The following is a 21024-nucleotide window of genomic DNA, read 5'->3' as shown; positions in this document are numbered from 1 at the left end:
ATAAATAATTTAGGAAGCATATTGTCTGCCTGGATTATGTTCTCTGGAATGTCTTGACAAAGTCTACTGTCATCTTCCTCACAAACTAATCAGCTCCAGCACTGGGAAAGTACAAACAAAAAGAATGATCCCCTTTCTCACTTCCTAGGTGAACCTGGAATCCTTTGTAGTTGTTCTGGGGATGTAGTATGTCTACTACAGTAGTCCTAGAAGAAAACATTTAATGTTTTGCCCGCAGTTTGGGAGATACTTGATTCATGTCACCATGTTCAAGAAAGAAATTGCTAATTGCAAGTTCTCCTGCAAAATTGCAGATTAACATCATGATTTTTAATTGTTTTTTTTTGTTGCAGTCTGTAGTTTGGGTTGTTCTCTAAAGCATGGCAGTAACCTCTTTGCAGCATTTTATTGGATTGTGTCAGCGTATCACTTGTGGAAGAACTATTTACTGAAAGATTTTCCTTAAATATCATAATACCTATAGCCACTTCCTATGCTGGGGAGAGTTGTCTGAATTTTTAAATTAGACATAATCCAGTGGATTAACACTACATTTAATAGTTTGAGTGCAACCTTGCTTATGTTTGATTCCTTTAGGTAGTCTGGATTCAAATAACCTAAGCAAAATGTTACGTAATAGAACCAAGAAAACATACCTAGAAGTCAATTATGTAATTTTCTTCTTAATCATAAAGCAGGGATGGATTACCTACAAAGCAGAATATCTTGACTGATAAACATCCTATGTATGGATGTGCTAAATGTCCTTAAACTGCAAAAAGAGAGCTTTTTAGTGTTACTCCACCTTTTCTCAGGATTACCATTGATGTGGGAGACAGGGAGCTTCTAACGGTTTCTTTTAACAAGGTATTAACAAGTGCTTATAAAGCCTTTATCTTATGGTAAATGGCAGTGGTGGTGCATGTCAGATGCAGTTCTCTTGGAGCATGTGCTATAGCTTCTGCTTAAGAACTGCACATAATTTTTCCTTTATTTAATATTTGCTTTCTAGTTTTGTTCTGCCTAGATATGTTACTGGAAAGCATATTTGTGCATATATTATCTATGTGTTAAATATATATTTGATAATAACTTAAAGCAGGATTGTCTTTGCAGGCCAGGCAAGACATTATTCTCAATAGACGGGTTATTATACAATAACAGCAGAAAGTTTTCTTATCACAAGGAATGTTGTTTTTCCTTGCGAGTTGTTCCTGGAACAGATTTCTTATTACTATCTTGATTTGATAGGCAAACTTCTAAAAGGAAACAAGTATGTTGATGTAAGTGTATATGCCTTTTCTGATCTTGTCCCTTTTCACTAATAATATAATATTCTTTTTCTGTCCATGCTGCTGCTTTGCTGCATGTATTTCACGTTTTTGCCATTTTATATCTGTCTCTTTGACAACTTTCTGAGGCTTAAAAAACAGGAATCTTCAACTACTTATCTGTTTGTCTGTAATATCAGATACTGGCTGGACTTCTCTGCTTAAAAATTATGTTGGAACAAATTCAGAGTGCATTCTGGATTTGGGAAATAATTGACTTATTTGAGTTGTTTAGCTTTATATATCATAGCAAACTATGATTGATTCATTCATTTCAGAGGCAGTTTGTTTCTGACATCTCAGTTGAGCCAGAGCATTGGCATAGTGACTTTAATAATAATAATAATAATAATAATAATAATAAGGCACTTTGCAGTTACTTGTGTCACTGTATGGTACCTGCAAATGCTGTTACCTACTCCACTTGACTGTAAACTGTAAGTTTCTTTCTTTGCCGGTACTCATTTCTCTGTCTTTTGAGAGAAAAGGACTTCTATGGCATAGAGCCTCAGCTGTGGAGACCTCATGGTTACTGTTCGAGGTACTTCTTGGCTTTGCCTGAAAGTTGTCTGAGATGAATCTCTGACTTGTTTTTTCATCTTGTGATCATTAATCAAACATTTTACAGCTGAAACAAGGGGTAAAGAAATGACTATCTGAGATAATGTAATTTTGTTTGTGATTGCAATTCTGGTTGATGTAGAGAGTTTACTGTTGCCTTATGTGGTAGGCTTTAGGATAATGTTTTGTATTTATATAATGTATTGCTACCTTTTGAATTTTCTAATTTTAAACAGGACTTAGGCGAAACTTTAACACTGGTCATGACCTGATGAGGTTGTCTAATGCTAAGATCTTTGAAGCAAAGATCCTTTTTGTAGTGGGGAAAATCAACACTTAATCCTAGACAGAATAGGAATTTTTTTAATTATTTCATAGAATCATAGAATTGCTCAGGTTGGGAAAGACCTTCAAGATCATGAAGTCCAACCGCAACCTAACCATACTACCCTAACTCTAACAACCCACTGCTAAATCATGTCCTTGAACACCACATCCAAACAGTGTTTAAACACATCCAGGGATGGTGACTCAACCACCTCCTTGGGGAGCCTGTTCCAGTGCTTAAAAACCCTTTCTGTAAAGAACTTTGTCCTGATTTGTTACAGTGATTTCTATATCTTGAAGACTGGTTCACATTGATGTTAATAAATAAAATGTGTCTGAAATGAACCCGAAATCCTTATTTGTTCTAGTATAAAAAGAGTGTTGGGAGTGATACCACTGAGATGTAATAGAACAATGAAAAAGACTTTGAGTTTTGGGCTTCCACTAGGTGGCTCTCAAGGCTTTAGAATTGGAAGGGAAATTTCACCACAACACACTATTTCTAAACTCAGTGAGATAAAATTTACAGTAAGAAATACTGTTCAGATGATCCAAAATGATAAAAACACAAATGGAGACCTATTAGTAAGCCAGATGCTAGTAGGCTTCAGCGATTTGCTGCAGTGACAAGCTCTCAAGGGTTTTGGGTATGAGTCTTCTAAAGTGGTGAAAGCCAGCACTTCGTGCAATTGACAGGAGCTTCAGAAGCCCTGTATGGGCAGGAAAAAGTGGTAATCCTAGAGGAGCATTCTAAAAATCAAGTCACAAAGGCAAAATAAATCCCTTTTTCCTTTGGAGTTAGTTAAATAATCCACAGAATTTGATCTGGATGCAGATGATTAAATAATCTGAAGTTCAAATAAACCACGTGTGATTACTTTGAACACTCTTCATTTGTTTGTTGTTAACTGGAAGTTAACGTGTGTTGACCAAAGATTGTTCCTGGTACTTGGAAACTTAAGTTTGTATAACCCTGAAAATAAGCAAACTTAGAATTACACAATGTGATGTTTAAACTAATGTTGAAATTTTCACAGTTTTGGGCTTGCTTTACAGTGTGAATATTCTTAGTTAGGTTTGTTTTTCTTAAATGTTAAATACGTTAACAGAAGGAGTACAGAAATAGTAAAAATGAGATTGTTTTAAATTCCAAGTATTTACAGAAAATGATCACAACAGTCATCCAGCTAAGTTCAGCTTAGAATGCAAATTGTTCTTGTCTTTCTTGGGTTATATTTACTTTTGAAATATACTGTAGGTGGTATACATAACTTATGTTTATTAAAATCATACGAAAGCTTACCTACCTGAGAACCAGAAAAGATATTTTCTAAATTCCAAATGCATACAATGGTATTTACTTGTAGTAGGCTTCAACATTATACCACTTGATGATATTTCATTGTTGTTGCATTTATTGCACTAAAGAGGCGTGTAAGCACACAGGTTATGAACCCATTGTGAAGAGAGGGACTCTGTGTATACCTGGGAAAACTATTGAAACTTATTTAATAACTTTCCATTTGAAAGCACTGCATGTCAATGTCTGCAGAATGCTTACTGATGATGGGTAACATACTTCAGTAGTTCACTGGTGGATGCGAAAAGAATGTGTAACAGTGTGATGTGCTGTGAGACTACAGCAGTGAATTCAGGACTCCTCAGTTATATTGTTCAAAACTGCATCTTTGTCCCTACATTAGATTTCCAAGTGATTGCTGATGACATGTTCAGAGATTATGGTGATAGTTATGGGTCCAGAAACTTGAGCTGAATAGAGTGGAGTTGTGCTAGCAAGTGTCTAATTAAATTTAGACAAAGCCTAAAAGATAAGTGTCTAAGAATCCAGGGGAACTAGGACAGAAAAGGCCCTGAAGGGGCCATCTAGAAGTTGATGAAGATGGCTGAAACTTGTTGCACTGTTTTTATATTACTAGTAAAGATGAGTCCTATAAAGGAAGAGTTTGAGAAGCAATACAGTGTTTTTGTAGCTAGTTGAAATCCAAGCAGGGACTAAGTCTGATGTCAAGATAGAATCTTAACAGCAAAGGGCATTGTTCTTATAAATGTGAAAAAGTCAGAATACAAATAAAGAAAAAATGTCTTAATCTTGTTTTTTTATATCTGCTTACTCTCGGTTGAAACCTGAAGCCTCAAGGTAAGATGAATGAGGCTTTCTCTGGCCTCAGATTTGTACACGGTAGTCTTTTGATTTCTGCTTGTGGAAAAGTTGGTTAAATCTTTACTCTGTTAAAGACAACTTCAGTATTGATGAAGTTAGCATTAGGAATTGCATTCAGGGATTGAGCCAGAGACATATTCTGACTTTAAATGAAGCACCATAGGTATAGTTTTCCATCTCTTTCTAATCTGTTAGGAAAAATAGATTTAATCACTTCAATATTTGGATTTCTAATTTTTGTTTCTTTCAGCTGATTTATGATACAGTTATCCTTGCTTCATGCCATAGAATCTAAGCAAACTGAACTGTTGGTAAAGTTAGAAGCAGAGAGGTATGAGCTAGTAAGTACAGAATAACAAATAGGAGCAGTTTTTTTTGGTACATGTTAGTTCAGAGGGTGTGTTAGATGGACCTAAAGAGCAGTCAGCTGTACAACTCTTAAAATAGATATTTTCTCAAAACCTCATTTCAAGATGGTTGTGTTTTCATTTAATGTAGGTTTCATATTATACTGCACCCTATCTCTGAAAATGAATAAGAAATATTCAAAAAGTCTCCAGATCAGAAAAATCAACAGGGGTTGAACTCTAAGCATGACACGTGCAAGAAATGGATTTTTTTGGCCTTTATTCTCTCTCTAAGGTTATAGCTATTATATTTGAAAGTCTGTGTATCAGATGGGATGGTCCTAGTGGCAGTTCATGATGAACAATAAGGCACAATGTACTATGCTGATAGGAAAGGACATAAACATGTTAAACTGTCATGAATAATATGTAACCTTTTGTTAAAAAAATCTTCTTCAGAATTCAGTCTGTTGTTTAGTGGTGCTATCATTGTAATACTGAATCCATTCCTCATGCTTTGTTATTTCACTGAAATTAATCGTCTGTCCAGGCAAAAGGTCACAGTTATCTGTGGACAACATATAACATTGTGCTGTGTTGTATCAAGTAGATTTGATCTGTTCCCTTTGACCTGTCAGGGCTCAGGGCGCACTGAATTGGTATGGTTTGAAATATGACTTCTCTGCTCAAAACAATCCAACCTTGTCACAGAAACATGCAATACAGTCTCTTCTTGGAGGAGGTGACGGTGGTGGGGAGGACAAGAACCACTTGTCTTAAGAAGAAAGCTGAAAAAGAGTGAATCGGTTGAGTAATACACAGTATGTGGTAAAATTTTTCCATCTCGCTACCATCAGTTGGCCAGACAATTAGAAACTGCATCCATTAACTGATTAAAAGAAAAATTCAGTACTGCCATTGTGGCCTTTTACTGGGTCGTAGGGGGGAAAAGAACCAACTGTTCTGCCCTGCAAGCTATCTAGCCTGGCTCTGTTTGTTTCTCTGAGTAGATAGGGCATGACTAACTCGTCCATATGTTCAAACATAAAATTCCTGCTGTGGTTCTCTGCAACACAGGACAAGCAGCATCTGTACATGAGGGATATATTTTATGCACTTGAGTCAGAGTAGTTCTCCAGTGGGGACGTATTTATTCCTGACACTCGGGAGCTAGCACACTACTGTATCTTTAGGCCTGCTGGTATAACAGCAAGAGATTCCCTTTTCTGTGCATGATATGCGAGTAACTCATCCAAATGCTCTGCCATGAACTCATTGTCTGCTCTGTGCACTTGTATTTCTGGCAGATATATTGTACAGTCTCTGTGGAGTAGTTGTTGTACTGGGCCCAGGAAAGCAGTTGGGTTAATTTTGAGATTAGCCTTCCTAGTCTGGGGTAAGCAATTACTGCAGTTAATCCCGTGTGCTGTGTTGCTGTGGCAGAATTTAGCAGAGAATTTATCTTTTGATGAGATTGCTAATGTTAATACATGAATAGGTATTTATATATATATTTTAGGATGTTTGATAAAATTGTCTATTCATTTCTCTCTGCAAAGTGATTTAAAAAGCTGTTACTGCTTAGCATGGTAAAATTCCAGGAGACTAATTAGGCTTATCCACTAGCTTCTGTTATTTTCTTCCTGGTCTTTTGTTACAAGGTACTTTCTGAACGCTTAAGTACATCTTGCTAAGGTCACACAGAAATAAATGGCATATGATAAAGGGGAAAAAATCCTATGGCATATTTCTGTAGAGGTTACAGAAACAGAGTTCAATCTTGAATTCTGGTCTTCGTGTTTTCTTTTATTGGAACTCCCTTTTAAATAAACACTATACCATCTGTCCGTGTTTGTCATGTGCCAGGTATTGGGAAGTATAGATAGCTTTGTGGTTATCTTGAATGGTATCTGTACTACTGCCTATTATATGTATTATGTTAGCCAAAGTTGTTACACATCTGAAGGTGTACTAGACTAATTAATTATGGACTAGAGTCTGACTGCCTTTTCCTGCCTCCATGCAAGACCACTTATGTCTGTCCTGCTTAGTATTTGTTTTGTGCACGGAACAGGAATCATCACCTGTAGCTGGGTTTTCTCACTAATTAGCTATTTTTATTTGTTTTTTTTTTTTTAAAGGTGATGATTGCAAATAGCTACCCCTTTCAAAACAGCTGAATCCTGCTAAACCCTGTTTTTCTCTGTTTGTCAGAAGCATCTATACCACTATGCAGAAAAACAACCTGGACTTAAATAGAAACTGATATTTGTATGGGAATTGTTGCTCTACACGTGTTGAAAGCTGAGGTTTTCTTTCTAGTGCTAGGCACTTGCAGACCCGTCCTCATGTAACAGTTTTGTCTTGAGTATCAGGTGCGTGAATGTGATATACTACATATAGAGAAATTTATACAATAAGCTTTAGAGCCTTATTAGACGTTTACCTAATAAATATGCTTATACATAGCCTTACAGAGAAAATGCTAGGGAGTTAAAGATGAATCGAATCAAAAGAAGGTAATGCAAAACCTGCCAGCCTTGATAATGCATCTGTAGCCCTACCATATAACAGACCCAAAGCTGCAAACATGCTGCTTTTTGTAGAGAACCCAGATGCTGCTACTGGAAAATGTCTCAGCTTGACATCATTGGCCAGATGGTCAAACCTGAGCCCTGTGTATATTATAATGCATGCAGATAATTCTGCCAAGTGCAGAAAAATAGAAATATGATCCAGTGACTGTCAGCAGTTAAAAAGGATTGCAACAAAGTCTTGCATGAACAGCCAAGGGACATCATGTTACTGGTGACTGTTCCTGCTGTATGTGTGACCCAATTATGAGATCCCAGCTTTGGCTCAGCAGTAGTCCTGACCTTCAGTAGCAGTTCCCTGTTAGGACAGGGAGGTACTTGGCTTAGGAGGCTGCTACTGAAAAATGGATTTCATTGCTTCTATTTAGTTCTGTTTTAGTGTACAGTCAGAGACTGAAACTGTCTACAAATTAAGCTAACCTGTCTGACTTTGGAATTGAAACAGAAACAGTTCATGATATCCTATAGGAGCGCCAACTGAAAGCACTGTCTCTTCAAACCTGTTCTTAGCATATAAACTTGAAATGCTGTTGAATTTTTCACACTGTTTCTCTCCTGACAGAAAATTGAGGTCCTCAGTGCACTAAGCGTAATGATAATTACAGATCCGGCTATACTTGGTAAGTTGTATGGCGACTGTAGCTGGATGGGCTGATAAAACAGAAGCCTTAACTCATTTCAACAACTTCAAGCAGAAAAATTGAAATTCATTTTAATTCTGCCCCTCTAAACTTTATCTGTTTTCTTTGCTTTATTAAGCAGTTATGTTTCTCCTAGTAACTGCGTTTCAGTCAGAAACATGATAGGTGAAATGTGTTTTGGATGAAAGGTGCTGTTGATTAGATTACTATTATGAGACTTGTATCCAAAGTAGTTACTAGGAATGCAATTGTACACTTAGGAGTCTTTTTTAACCTACCTAATTACCTAGTGTTTTCAGTCTACAACTGAGATAATAAACTTGGAAAGCATTGCAAAGATTTTTACAATTCTAGTTAAGCAAACATAGCATTTACCTTTGTTCCTACTGCTCAGAAACTTCAGAAGTTGCGCTATCTCAATTTCTTCTGCAATGAGCATCATCCCGTGAGAGTTCATATCCCCTCAAATCGAACAGAATTTAGGCAAAATGGAAAATACACAGAGAAATCATTTTGCCCAGCTGGGCTTTTGCGCAGACTAACTCTTAAAGAAAAAAATTTAATTTAATTCAGAACACCTAGAGTGATTCCATGGAGTTACAATTGCCAGTTTATGCTGAATGAGAAATAGTTGCTTCAGCTATGTCATTAGTGTGATTTACTGCTTCTCTCTACAACAATTTCCTTGATATTGTAGAATAGATGTACACTACTGTTCTTTTCCCTACAGGCTGTGACACACAGATGATGGTTGACTGCAGCAATGCAGTATCAGATGGGATTTACTCAGAGTAGTGTTGGAGGGGGGGGGGGATGCTCCATAACCTTATAGTCAATATTACAATCAAGTGTGAAATGAGAATGAAAATCTAGTTTTAAGCATAGCATTGCTGATCAGGATAGGTAATTAGTGATTAGTTAAAGAGAACATGTGACTCTGTCGTAAATATATGCGCACGATGAGTGATCTCATAGAATGGCCTGGGTTGACAAGGACCTCAAAGATCATCAAGTGGCAACCCCCCTGCTGTGGGCAGGAATGCCAACCACTAGACCAGGCTGCCAAGAACCACATCCAGCCTTGCCTTGAATACTTCCAGGGACGGGACATCCTTGGGCAACCTGTTCCAGAGCCTCACCACCCTCTGAGTGAAAAACTTCCTCCTAATATTGAACCTTAATCTCCCTTGTCTCAGTTTAAAACCATTCCCCCTTGTCCTATTGCTATCTACCTTCGTGAACAATTGTTCCCCCTCCAGTTTATACGCCCCCTTCAAGTATTGGAAGGCCACAATGAGGTCTCCCCAGAGCCTTCTCTTCTCCAGACTAAACAAGCCCAGTTCCCTCAACCTTTCTTCACAGGAGAGGTGCTCCAGCCCTCTGATCATTTCAATGGCCCTCCTCTTAACTTGTTCCAAGAGCTCTGCATCTTTCTTGTGCTGGGGGCCCCAGGCCTGGATGCAGTACTCCAGATGGGGCCTCACAAGAGCAGAGTAGAGGGGGACAATCACCTCCCTCTCCCTGCTGGCCACTCCTCTTTTAGTGCAGCCCAGAACATAGTTGGCCTTCCAGACTGCCTGCACATGCTGCTGGCTCATGTCCAGCTTCTCATCCACCAGGATCCCTGAGTCCCTCCCCGCAGGGCTGCTCTCGAGGAGTTCTTACCCCGTTTGGTATAAATACCTTGAATCGCCCCAGCCCAAGTGCAGCACCTTGCATTTGGCCTTGTTGAACCTCATTAGGTTCTCATGGGCCCACTTACCCAGCCTGTGGAGAAGGCTGTGTATCGACCGCACCGCTCAGCTTGGTGTCATCTGCAAACTTGCTGAGGGTGCACTCGATTCCATTGTCTATGTCATTGATAAAGATGTTGAAGAGCACCGGTCCCAAGACTGAGCTCTGAGGGACACTGCTCGTGACCGGCCTCCCCTCTGACATAGAACCATTTATCACAACCCTTTGGCTGCAACCAGCCGACCAGTTATTAATCCACCGAACAGTCTGTCCTTCAAATCCATACCTCTCCAATTTGGAGAGAAGAATGTGGTGAGGGACTGTGTCAAAGGCTTTGGGGAAGTCCAGGTGGATGGCATCCATTGCTCTTCTCCCATCCACCAATGCTGTCACTCCATCATAGAAGGCCACTGGATTGGTCAGGCAAGATCTGCCCTTGGTGAAGCCATGCTGGCTGTGTCAGATCATTTCTTTGTCACATATGTGCCTTGACATGTCTTCTAGGGGAATCTGCTCCATGATCTTCCCAGGCACAGATGTGAGGCTCACTGGCTGTAGTTCTCCGGGTCGTCCTTTCTCCCTTTCTTAACAATGGGAGTAATGTTTCCCTTTCTCCAGTCACTGGGACTTCAATGGACAGCCATGATTTTTCAAATACAATGGAGAGCGGCTCGGCGACTGCATCGACCATCTCTCTCAGAACCCTAGGATGGATCTCATCTGGCCCCATGGACTTCCATACATCCAGTTTTATGAGGAGGTCTCAGACTTGTTCCACTGTTATGGTGGGACGGAATCTGCTCTCTCACCCACACCTCGAGGTTCAGGGTCCTGGCAGGCCATCTCAGGTTTGAATGGTATATATGGATGTGGGAAAAACTCCATGAAGTGATTTGATACAGAAGAGTGTACAAATAGCTTGCACTGAATCTAGATCCTTAGACAAAACAATGCTTGAATTGGTATTTTTAAAAATAACTTTTATTTTAATTAGAAACTGTATAAAGTGAGGAAACATTTCTAAGACTGAAATATTCCCAATAGCAGTCCGTGGAAACAGTGGCTATGTTTGGCTTAATTTATGTGGATATTATCCACTGTTACTTTTTCAGGAGAAGCGTCCCATTAAGTTGAAACTCTCTTCTCTACAGAGGGCCAAGTTCATTGCTATTTATGCCCTTGAAATAAGTGATAATTATTCTGGGATCTGGCACTACCTTCAAGGCAAAATGAACATGAGAGCTGATTTTGACATTTTCAGGTAGTGCAGTTTAGTCAGGAATGTTTCAGTGTCAACAGTTCTTCTGTCCTGCAGCTTTCTCCAGGCCTTGAATATCTTGAGAAGTAAGATGAGGCACTTGCTGAGGTGCTTATCATTGTTTTACTTGATTATCACATTCCTGTTATTTGTGTTCTTGAGAATGATTTGGCTAGAAATAACTCCAAAATATATCATTAAGCCAATACATTAGTATTAGAAAAGAATGATTTTTTAAAAATAGTATCCAAAGCAATGATTTTTGAAAACTGAACTTTAAAAGCCTCTTTTTGAAGTCTGTGCATACATGTTTTGGAATGTCTTGATGCTTCACATGTTCTGATGTTCTTTTTCTTCACTTTCGTAGCTGCTTGTAATATTAACTATGTGCTCATAAATAAAGCAGCATTCTTGCCTGAAGGAAGTTTATTGTGTTTGTAAAAGATTGGTTCGGGGAGTTGAATTCCACTGGACCACACACACACTTGCCGGAGCAGTCATAAATTTTGCAATTGCAAGCGTGGTTCAATCTTTTATTTATATAGTAACGTACTTCTCGTACTGTCAGACAAGAGTGAGCAGAAGGTACTTCTGGTGCATCTGTCTTAATGTCAGGAATATCTGCCAGTTTGCAATTTTCAAACAAATTGTTTGTTATAATATCAAACATCAGTCTTCAGCAGGAGATCTTGAGTACTAAATTAAACAAGTCCTCTTCCTATTAATAAGCAAAAGTGTTTTGATAATTTAATTTGAAAAGAAACCACCTTAATCATATGCAAAATATTGTGGAAAAATATAGATTGTGAACGTCTATTTAATTACAACTGGCAAGCAGAGGGAGCTGGACAGATTGTGGTTTTAATTTTCAGCACTGCCTATGGGGCTAAAGGATCTCTGTTCTCCCAGAACTGTTTATAATGCATCCAATGTAGCAGAGCAGTCTCAGATTTCTGAAATATGTGAATTTTGGAGTAAAATTGCAACAAAAAGACTAAATCTGGACATAGGTCTGTTTCGTGTTTCTTTAACTCTATCTGCTTGGCCTGTGTTCGTCTACGTGCATACGTATGCAAATTAATTTAGATATAAGCATTGTGTGTTTGAGAGCTTGCTCAATTGTTGGTTAGGTTTTTTCTTTGCACGTGTGCACCACTTGATCTAATTAAAGGTGTTATGTCTCCCAGTAAACCTTGTCTGGCTTATATGTTCACATAAATGTAGCTGTGACAACATTAGTTACATTTGCCATCTTTTGCATATACATTGCAGCTAGTTTGTGTGGAAGTGTAAAATAAGACAGTTTGATGCATTTGATCAAGTACATGTTAGTATTTAGATTATTTTTATATTTGAAATGTTTATTTTCAGAAGCTTTTATTATGCTTAGCTACTATGTATAGCTGTAGAAGATGTATAACAGAAGCGATGGCTAGGAAAGCAACTTGTTTGTTTTATAGCAAATAAATGAGCAACTTTGAAGTTCAGTTTGGCATTCAAAGCTCTGCCCATGAAACAATAAAATTCCAAAAGGCTGTTTCTTCTCAGCTTTCTAGATAGAATAGGTTTCAGATCATTAATTAATAGAATAAGAAATGTTTTTCAAATGCTTAATCTGAATAATAAACATGCAGATCAATTTACCGTTCACCCTTTGCTAAACAATTCTAACGATTTCAGCTACATTCTGATGCTGTTCTTTGAAGGCTGTGTTATACAGCGTTTTGACAGCAAGAATTACCAGCAGCAGATTCAAAAGGCATTCAGTAGCTCTGTTCTTATGTGACATAATTTATTACTTTTCTGATAGCTTTTACACTAAGATAACGTACAGATCCACCTGTATGTAAGGTTGAATGTCCCTGAAGACAAAAAATGAGGTTTTTTTGCTTTCATATATAACAATATTTATCATATGGGTTCATGACTGATTGAAGGGAAAGGTGTCAAATCTAATGCAAGAATTTTATATTACATGAATGTAAGTGTAGTTAGTGGCACAGTATGGAATCAGTGATACCATAACTGAAGTTATGAGCTTTAAAAATGCTTTTCAAACTTCCAGGAATGCACTGTCTTTCTACTTTTTTAAATGTATTCCAGAGGAAGAATATATGATGTGGGAATCAGGCAGCAGATATAGATATGAAACAACAGAACAGCAGAGAAAAGATTGTTTGCTTTCACAGGGCTCAATTGTCTGTTTGCTGTGGCTTTGTTTTGGCTTAGCACAGCAGTCCTTTTACTATCTGCCAGCATAGGCTGTCCTTTCTATCTGTGCAACTAGACCTAATTCTGGACTGTAGGCATGGGCTGCACTAGGACCTCGGTCTGAGTACTTAGGTGCTACCACTGTGTTTTTCTGTTCAGTTTCGTCTGCTGCCTTGCTTCCTTTGAGAAAAAGCTGATTAGCCAAGTCAGGCTGTCCTGTGGGCTCTTTTGGCTGTCAGTTGGATCAACTTGATGTATCGAGTGGTCTCATGTAGGAATTTAGATTACTATAAAAACTCTGGCTTCATACAGAATGTTATGCTGTTAAGCCAGGAAGAGTAGCCTCTTTCTTCTTTTGCTTTTTAAAGTTGTACCCTAAATCTTCAGTGTATTTTCTCTTTCTATCCCTTATTTAGGGAATACTGTCGACAATTCAGAGTAGAATATCCATCATGGGATTGACCCTGATGATCTTTATCCCTTTCAGGTGTCCTTCAAACTAATTTGGACAAAAATAAACACAAGAATTTTCTGTCCTGAGTGCTTCAGATGTTATTGGTCACTGTCTGCCACAAATGGGTGCTTTGTCATTTGGCTTCTTCAACTGAGGAGGATAAAAAATGAGTGCTGTCTGTTGAAAGCACTCTAAATAGCTTAATAGCCATTACCTTAGGCAGTACATTTTACTCTCCATTTTGTCTTTACTCCAAAATATGACTCTATCTTTCTCATTTGTCAAATACTTTTTTAGATTTGCAGTCTCAAAGAATAAAGGTGCCTTCCTGTACCCAGAATAACTCTTAAAGAATCTGTCTGGAAACAGTATTTTAGAAATGCATCGCTGTAAATGCAATCACTATAAATCATCGTGCTAGGGGGCATACATAATCACCTATGAAGTGAACGATGCTGCTTCTTGGTGTCTGGCTTGAAAGAAGGAATATTTAGATGCTGTTAAGTGAAGCAATGATCTTTAGTTTCTATTACTTTTACTGTGATATATGCAAATATAACCTGTTCCTACGGAAGGTAAATGCATAATGTTCTAATGTGGTTGAAAGTAGTTAACTCTAGATCAAGCAACTTTCTCAGATTTTTACATGGCATATAGTAACCACAATAGGTTGCCAGTATGTGCAACAGGTGTATGTCTGTTCACAGCTTTGAATCTAAAAAAATTTTATGGACATAAATTGTGAAATTGTGAAGAACATGCAATAATAAATAAGGGAGGAAAAACTAGTTTGAATTCACCTTCCTTTGCGATTGGAAATGACTCCTTTTATTTTTCACAAATATTGGAAGTGGACGTTTTAGGAGCAAGTTCAAATCACGGAGATATTTATTAGAATCAGAGGTTATTAATTAGTTCAGTTTTTTTAAGCGGGAAGTTAGCCCTCAAGACTTGACTTTGAATTCATGTTTTAAAAACTAGAACGTAAAAATGGTATTCCAGAGTTAAGGCACTTTGTGTAAAAGATGCCAGTGTTCAAGTAAGACAAATACTGTCTCAGTAAAAAAAAAAAAAAAAACAAACAAAAAAACAAAAACAAAAAAAAAAAACAACCTCTTCCTTACCCTAGGCAGGCACCAAATAGTAATGGCTCCATGTTAGCTGAAACTGTAAAGTGGATTGACTCATAGGTGCACCTGCCTGAGCAGCTGCATACTTATACATTTTAACAGATGCCCAGGTGCTGGAGTTCTTGTAAACATATGGGGTCATCCTAATCACCTAGGATCTCGTATATAATGGTATGGAGTAATTTTTACAATCTCATTCTAACAACTCAGCATTTCGTCTCTCTATTCAAAACTAATGTAGCTGCCATGGCTCTCTGGAAACAAAGACATTGAGTTGGCAGAAACAAAACATCCTTAAGAGAAAGCTATGATCAGTCAATTATGTTTTATGTTGTTGTGTTGTTTAAGGCTGTAGCTAGTATCAGCTCTGAAAAGACAATCTGTACAAGCTGGGGTGTATAAATATTTTGTTGGGAGGTGCGCTGATTTACATAGAAAATGAAGGAAGTGATTGAGTGCCTGAACATCAAGCATAGAAAAGTGCCTTAAAATGGATACTACATGCTGGAACAGCGGAGGCAGCAGCAGCAGACTGCTTTGTGTGCATTATTTACACCAAGCTATTGGTGCCTTTATGATCTGCATGCCATTAGAGGAGTGAATGATTGCTTTATTGTATGACCAGATGTTTTATTTGAAGACCATAAATCAAATTTCCCAAGGCAGAAGAAACATTAGGCAATTAATTAAGTTATAATACTGGTCTTGTAAGAGGCTTCTGACTATATTAATTAATCAAGTCAAGTTAGAAGGTTTTGTTTGAGGAGCTCTGAAACACTTTCTAATAGCCTTCAGAGAAAAGAGCTCTGAATATCGCAGGGATGTAAACTATTCAAAAGACATTCATCTTGCACTCGTGTCTGCTGCTGTCATGAATCGTATCTTATAAAGTCATGGTGAAATCAGGGTGTTTTCTTGAAGGGCCATTCTAATGACCTTCAGTTGAGAGAGAAGGAAGACCTTTCTGGTGAAGTGGAGGAAAATGCTTTGAATTCTGAAGGTTAAGCCAGACTTCCATTTTGGCTGTTTGCTTTGGGAGAATGTGGAAAGACTACGCTGTTAGGAAGAACTCATTGCATTTTTTTTAATGCAACAACGTTTATGGCTGGGAGAGAGCCTTTGGGAGTTTTTCTATATGTTTTCATTATTGACAGTGACTCATGGCAACAGTACCAAATTTCCCTAAAAGTTAGTTGGAGATGCTCAGTGCTGTAGAAGTGTATTAAGTATTTTTCTTGTGTTACCAGCCTTCATCTGGTGCTGAAAATAACGAGGACAACTTTGTTACCACTTTATTGGAAAGCTTTTGAAATCAGCTCTACATGTAACTCATTCTTCTGTGCATAGTCTGAAGGGCCTGGGCATATGTTTAGGAAACTTGCTATGGTCAGTTATAGTGGAAATAAAAGAACTGAAAATAAAAAATCAGGTTACTTGAAGACTGTTTAAGAAAAGTAACCCTTGGTTACATGGTTACAAGTTGTGACATGAAGTAAGACAAGATCTGTTTTGGCACCTTTATAAGCTGTAGCAGTCAGGAGAATTAATGAAATAGTCGTAACTTTTCAGACTGTTACTACACAAAGAAGTGTATTCATTTCCTAGATCACTGAAGCACATTTTGGTTGACTTCTCAGCGGAATTCCAGACACTATCCTGCCTGGAAAAGCATTTAAGCGTTCTCTGGCAAATGCCAGAGGATATGTCTATACAGGAGACAGAAAGATCTATAGCTCTTGAAAACAGAGAGCCTGCAGATAGGAAAATTAAGCAAAAAGCTGCAATGTCACAGAACATCTCTTGACAACTCAGGTGACAAAATGGCTGTGGTTTGGACAGACTGAGTCGGAAAAGAGATCAAGAACTGTACTGTGTGGGTTTTGTGTGGTGAACTGTGGCTGTAAACCAAAAAGAAATCGGTGAACTCAGTCAAGTTAAACAAATACTAATCTGAACTAAGGGCTAATTGTGGCCTTCGTGGTTTTTTTCCAAAAAAAGACAGACTTAAAAGTAAAATATGTTATGATGGTTATGGGCAAGATACTGAAATAAAAAACGTGACAGAAGCTAACTTTACTGTTAGCTTGGGAAAGCTTTAAGTCATGTTTCCATAGAGACAAAAATGATGGATTTGTGTAAATGCTGCGTGGGCCAATCTTTCTTTATTGTCTAGAACAGAGTTCCTTGGCAATGCATAGAACAGACAGGTATCAAGCTCGTGAAATCATCCAATCGACCAATAAATGAGGAAAGATATCACGGTAACTGATTATATTTGGAAAAACAAATCACATACATATGCATGTATGTGGGGGAAAAAGGCTTGTATAAGGCGCTGATCAACTTCCTACTATTTGTTGTAACTTTCTGGAGTACGCATTAAGGTGGCAGATAGATATTTTAGTGTTTGCTTATGTAGCATAAGATTAAAAGATTAGGCAAAATGTTAAATAGTATTTGGAAAATTTTTTGAGGAATTATTTAGTAGCAGTGGTAATCATCTGTATCCCCATCTGATGAAAATGTGAAGTCATACTTGCGCTTCCAAATTTCACATTTGTTTGTCCTAAGCCCTTGTAGGTCTCTTCTGTTATGGGTCTTCTAGGTACTTCTAAATGTGACCTTCCAGAAATAGGATGTATAAATGTGACCCTCCAAAATAGGAGACCAAGTGTCACCTGGGTTCTAGTGTCACAGATTCATTTGATCGTTCTTAGTTTCCTTCTCAGGGTGGATAGCTGGATGGTTTTACACCGAAAGGAGATCTTAGGTAGCTTAGTAAACTAGTGTATTAGTAAGGTCCCAGCTTCACTGGGGAAAGTTGTATATGTCACAGTAATTTCTGTGTGGGCAGTCTTACTTGGACAAGTGAGAAGTTTAAAATAATAAAACAGATAAGATCTTTTCATCTATTCAGGAAGTTTTAATTACACAAGGCAGGCTCATAAAATTGCTGAGATTCTGTTTTGAACTCAAATGCCAGTGGCCAGACCAGGCGCTTTTTTAAAATTGCTAAGCACTTCTACATATACACTGCACCCATGCTAATACTTAGAACTTGTATGGTTGCTTGGAAGAAAGAGATGTAATAGATGTAGTGCATCAGCAAGGTATAAAGAAAATAAGAAAGGAAAAAAAAATCACACAACAGGCTAATATGCTGGATGAAGTATCAGGTGAAATTAGAGGTACCGGTATTTGAACAAGATTTGACATTATGTCAATGTATGATTAATGTAATCTGAAAAATATGTAATACAATAGTGTTTTTTGATGACAAACCATCATGAGCTTCTTTCAGGTTCCTGTACATTACTGCGCATTTATGTCATTTTTTGATATATTTGTAAGAGCTTAGCAATCTGTGTCAGGGCTGTTCTGCTATTACTGAATAATTTGCTGTGGCTAATAGGGGAATGATGATCATGACTAAAAAATTATGGGAGTTTTTGCTTTTTTTTTGCCACTCAGAAATAAAATCACCACCTAGCAATGTTAACAAAAATAGGAATTAATTGAAATCAGTTTTGGTGTAGGACTGATAATTCAGATACCAGTATTTATGAACAAGCTCAAACTGTGATATTCTGTCTAGTATTTAACTACTTTAGGTTTTCTAGTCTCAAACAATTTTCTCATAAATCATATTTCTCAAATTCAGTATGAGACTGACAATGAACAGGGCTAATCACTTATTTCATTAGTGCTACTGTTGTCTTTTTGTCATCTAGGTCTATGGTATTTCACACTTAGAAACATGCTACTGCTGTGTTTGAGGAAGCATATCGCCCAATACGTGCAAGTCTGAAATGAGAAAAGAGTGCACCAGAATATTACTAATAAGGTAATTTCTGTCACAGCCTGACATAACTGTCTGTATAGTTTACTCCAATTAATTTTTATATGTTGATTTTCTTAAAGATGGTGCATGATGCATTTGTGTTATGAAACTGAACGAAAGCTAAAATGTAGTGTATGAAGAAACAGTGTTCATTATTTCACACTGAAGTATTTATTTTCATAATTTTTAACTAATCTGTCCTCTGCTGGAATACGTGTTATATTCTGAAATGGAATAACTTTCAGACTAAATGGGCAATACTGTCATATGCATAAACAGTTTTAATTTTTCTCTTCAGAAAAGTGTACGTTACTTTCTAACATCCATGATCCTGTTCTTCTTACTGAAGCACAGATTCCAAAAATACTTATTTCTTTGAAGTCCTTGGGGGCAATTTATTGTCCTTTTTGTTTATGTCTTTCTGGGGAGCAGATGAGGGTGTTATACCATACTGATCCTGGTAGTTCATGTTTTTCCTTCTCTGACACCCTAATGATTAATAGAACATACTTGACTTCATTAATCCAGGTTCCAGTTGAATTTATTTACTTTACTATGAGCAGTAGGCTTGTTGACATATCCTTGCAATATGAGATATTAGTGTATTTCAAATTTGTATAAGTAGGTACTTGAAGTCAATGATCATAATACAGGTAAGCATTCCTATCTGACACATGCAGGTATATACCTGAGCCTCACTGAATTAATCAAGTTGGATCATGTCAATATATATGCTTCTTTCAATGTTTGGAACTCATGAACTTAGAAATGTTTGTGGATGTGTCTTTATCCAGTTACCAAAACAGTGTAAGTTCAAGTGTGTGCATAATAGATTTCCTAATGCTATGTCTCTTTATGGGTCTACGTAGATGATTACCTGTTAAGCCACGACACAAATTCAAACCTGTTTTCACTTTTCTTTGTTTCTTGCTTTCCATGGGTAAGGAATATTTAGACTAGAAGTCATCTGAGGCTCATGTTAGCTTATGTAACAAATTGTGTCAAGGGTCATATGTATCTCATGGCTGTATGTAGTATGGCCACTCAGGTGTTCAACTACAGAAGTAGGCAATCAATTTACTAACAAAAAAATAGCTGCATAACTACTTTTGTGGAAATGTGAAGCTAAGTGACATCAGAAAAGCCTAAAAAAATACATGGTTGGATAGTGAGTAATTCCAGTGGTGACATTTTTTTCAGAATATGAGCTTATGATTTTCAGCACAGCCATCTGAAATTCTTATGTAGTAAACAATTTGAATAACTGTGCCGGAATGCAACTACTGCTGTTTCCTAATCTTCCTTCAGTATCTTCCATTATTCTGCAGATAGTTACGTAAGGCTCTTCTCAGACCCCTTGCTTCAGTATCAATTGAAATTAAATTTAGTTATGTGAAGTTGCTTTGCTTAAATTTTCTTTAATGACATCACTTAGACCATTTATTATTTGTCTCTTGTTAACTTGCATCTCTTCTCAGTTTTGCTACAGTTGAAGTTATTTAGTGCAGTAACTGATATGGAAGTTGAACTTCAGTGGATATCATTCATGCAAAAACAAGTGTGATTGTTAATATGTGCTTTAAGTTTGAAATGTGAATGGCACAAGGCCCATGTTCACTTTACACACAAGTCATATCGGTTCACTTCCATATTTAGCAAACCAGCTAATAGATCTAAAATATTTTCGTTTCTTATTAGGTGTGAGATTTGTACAATACGTAGTGTTCACATTTTTCAACAGGAAGTAGTATGGTGCAAGAGTCTATTAAAATCCCAGCTCAGACACTGGTTTTCTCATGATTTTGGCATATCATTTTATTTTGATGACTCATCTTTCACAAAAATCTGTGTGTATCACAGATAATAAATCAAGAAAAACATGGGAATAGATCACTTAAGGGCTTTGACTTGGAAAAACATGTGCTTTGCTATGGTAGATCTCTTTATAGATTTTACCTGGTGTGAAGTATGCAGGTTATTCTAGAGTAAATGACATCTTTTTTGTCTTAATCTGTTTGTTCAGTCACTTGGCCGTTTGTCATGATGACTTCTAGGTGCCTTTTCTCCATTTTTGTGTGATTTGGAATGTAGCAGCTGTGATTCCATGGGCTCTTTCATTTGGGCAAGCAGAAATCCCCTTTATTCTCTGTAGCACTAAAGTTTGGCTCCAAATTCAGCACTTGTAAGCACTAATGTGTGTTCTTACGAGGCAGAGGACAAGAAATTTTCCAAGATGAGGAAAATTTGAAGTCATTCTTGATATTCAGTCACTGGAGGAAAAAGTAGTACCAGCAGCCCAGGATTTTCACAAGACTAGAAACGACCTTTGAATAATTGATCTCATTAAATAATTGATCTCATTAAATAGAGGCTTGTCATTATGGTAACATCATCCTAGTTGATGCAGAAAACG

At 37.4% G+C, this 21024-nt stretch overlaps 1 long non-coding RNA gene across 1 annotated transcript in view; it reads left to right on the top strand.

The window, feature by feature from the left end:
* The window catches only part of LOC110400776, a 142974-nt gene that overhangs the window by 16748 nt on the left and 105202 nt on the right, over positions 1 to 21024 (top strand). Inside the window, exon 3 of the long non-coding RNA XR_002440063.1 lies at positions 18502 to 18614. This is a non-coding gene — a long non-coding RNA (uncharacterized LOC110400776). The remainder of the gene's footprint in view (positions 1 to 18501; positions 18615 to 21024) is intronic.

Source organism: Numida meleagris, chromosome 6, assembly GCF_002078875.1.
Source record: "Numida meleagris isolate 19003 breed g44 Domestic line chromosome 6, NumMel1.0, whole genome shotgun sequence".
NCBI classification, from domain to species: Eukaryota; Metazoa; Chordata; class Aves; order Galliformes; family Numididae; genus Numida; species Numida meleagris.
This window is presented reverse-complemented; position numbering and strand designations above follow the sequence as displayed.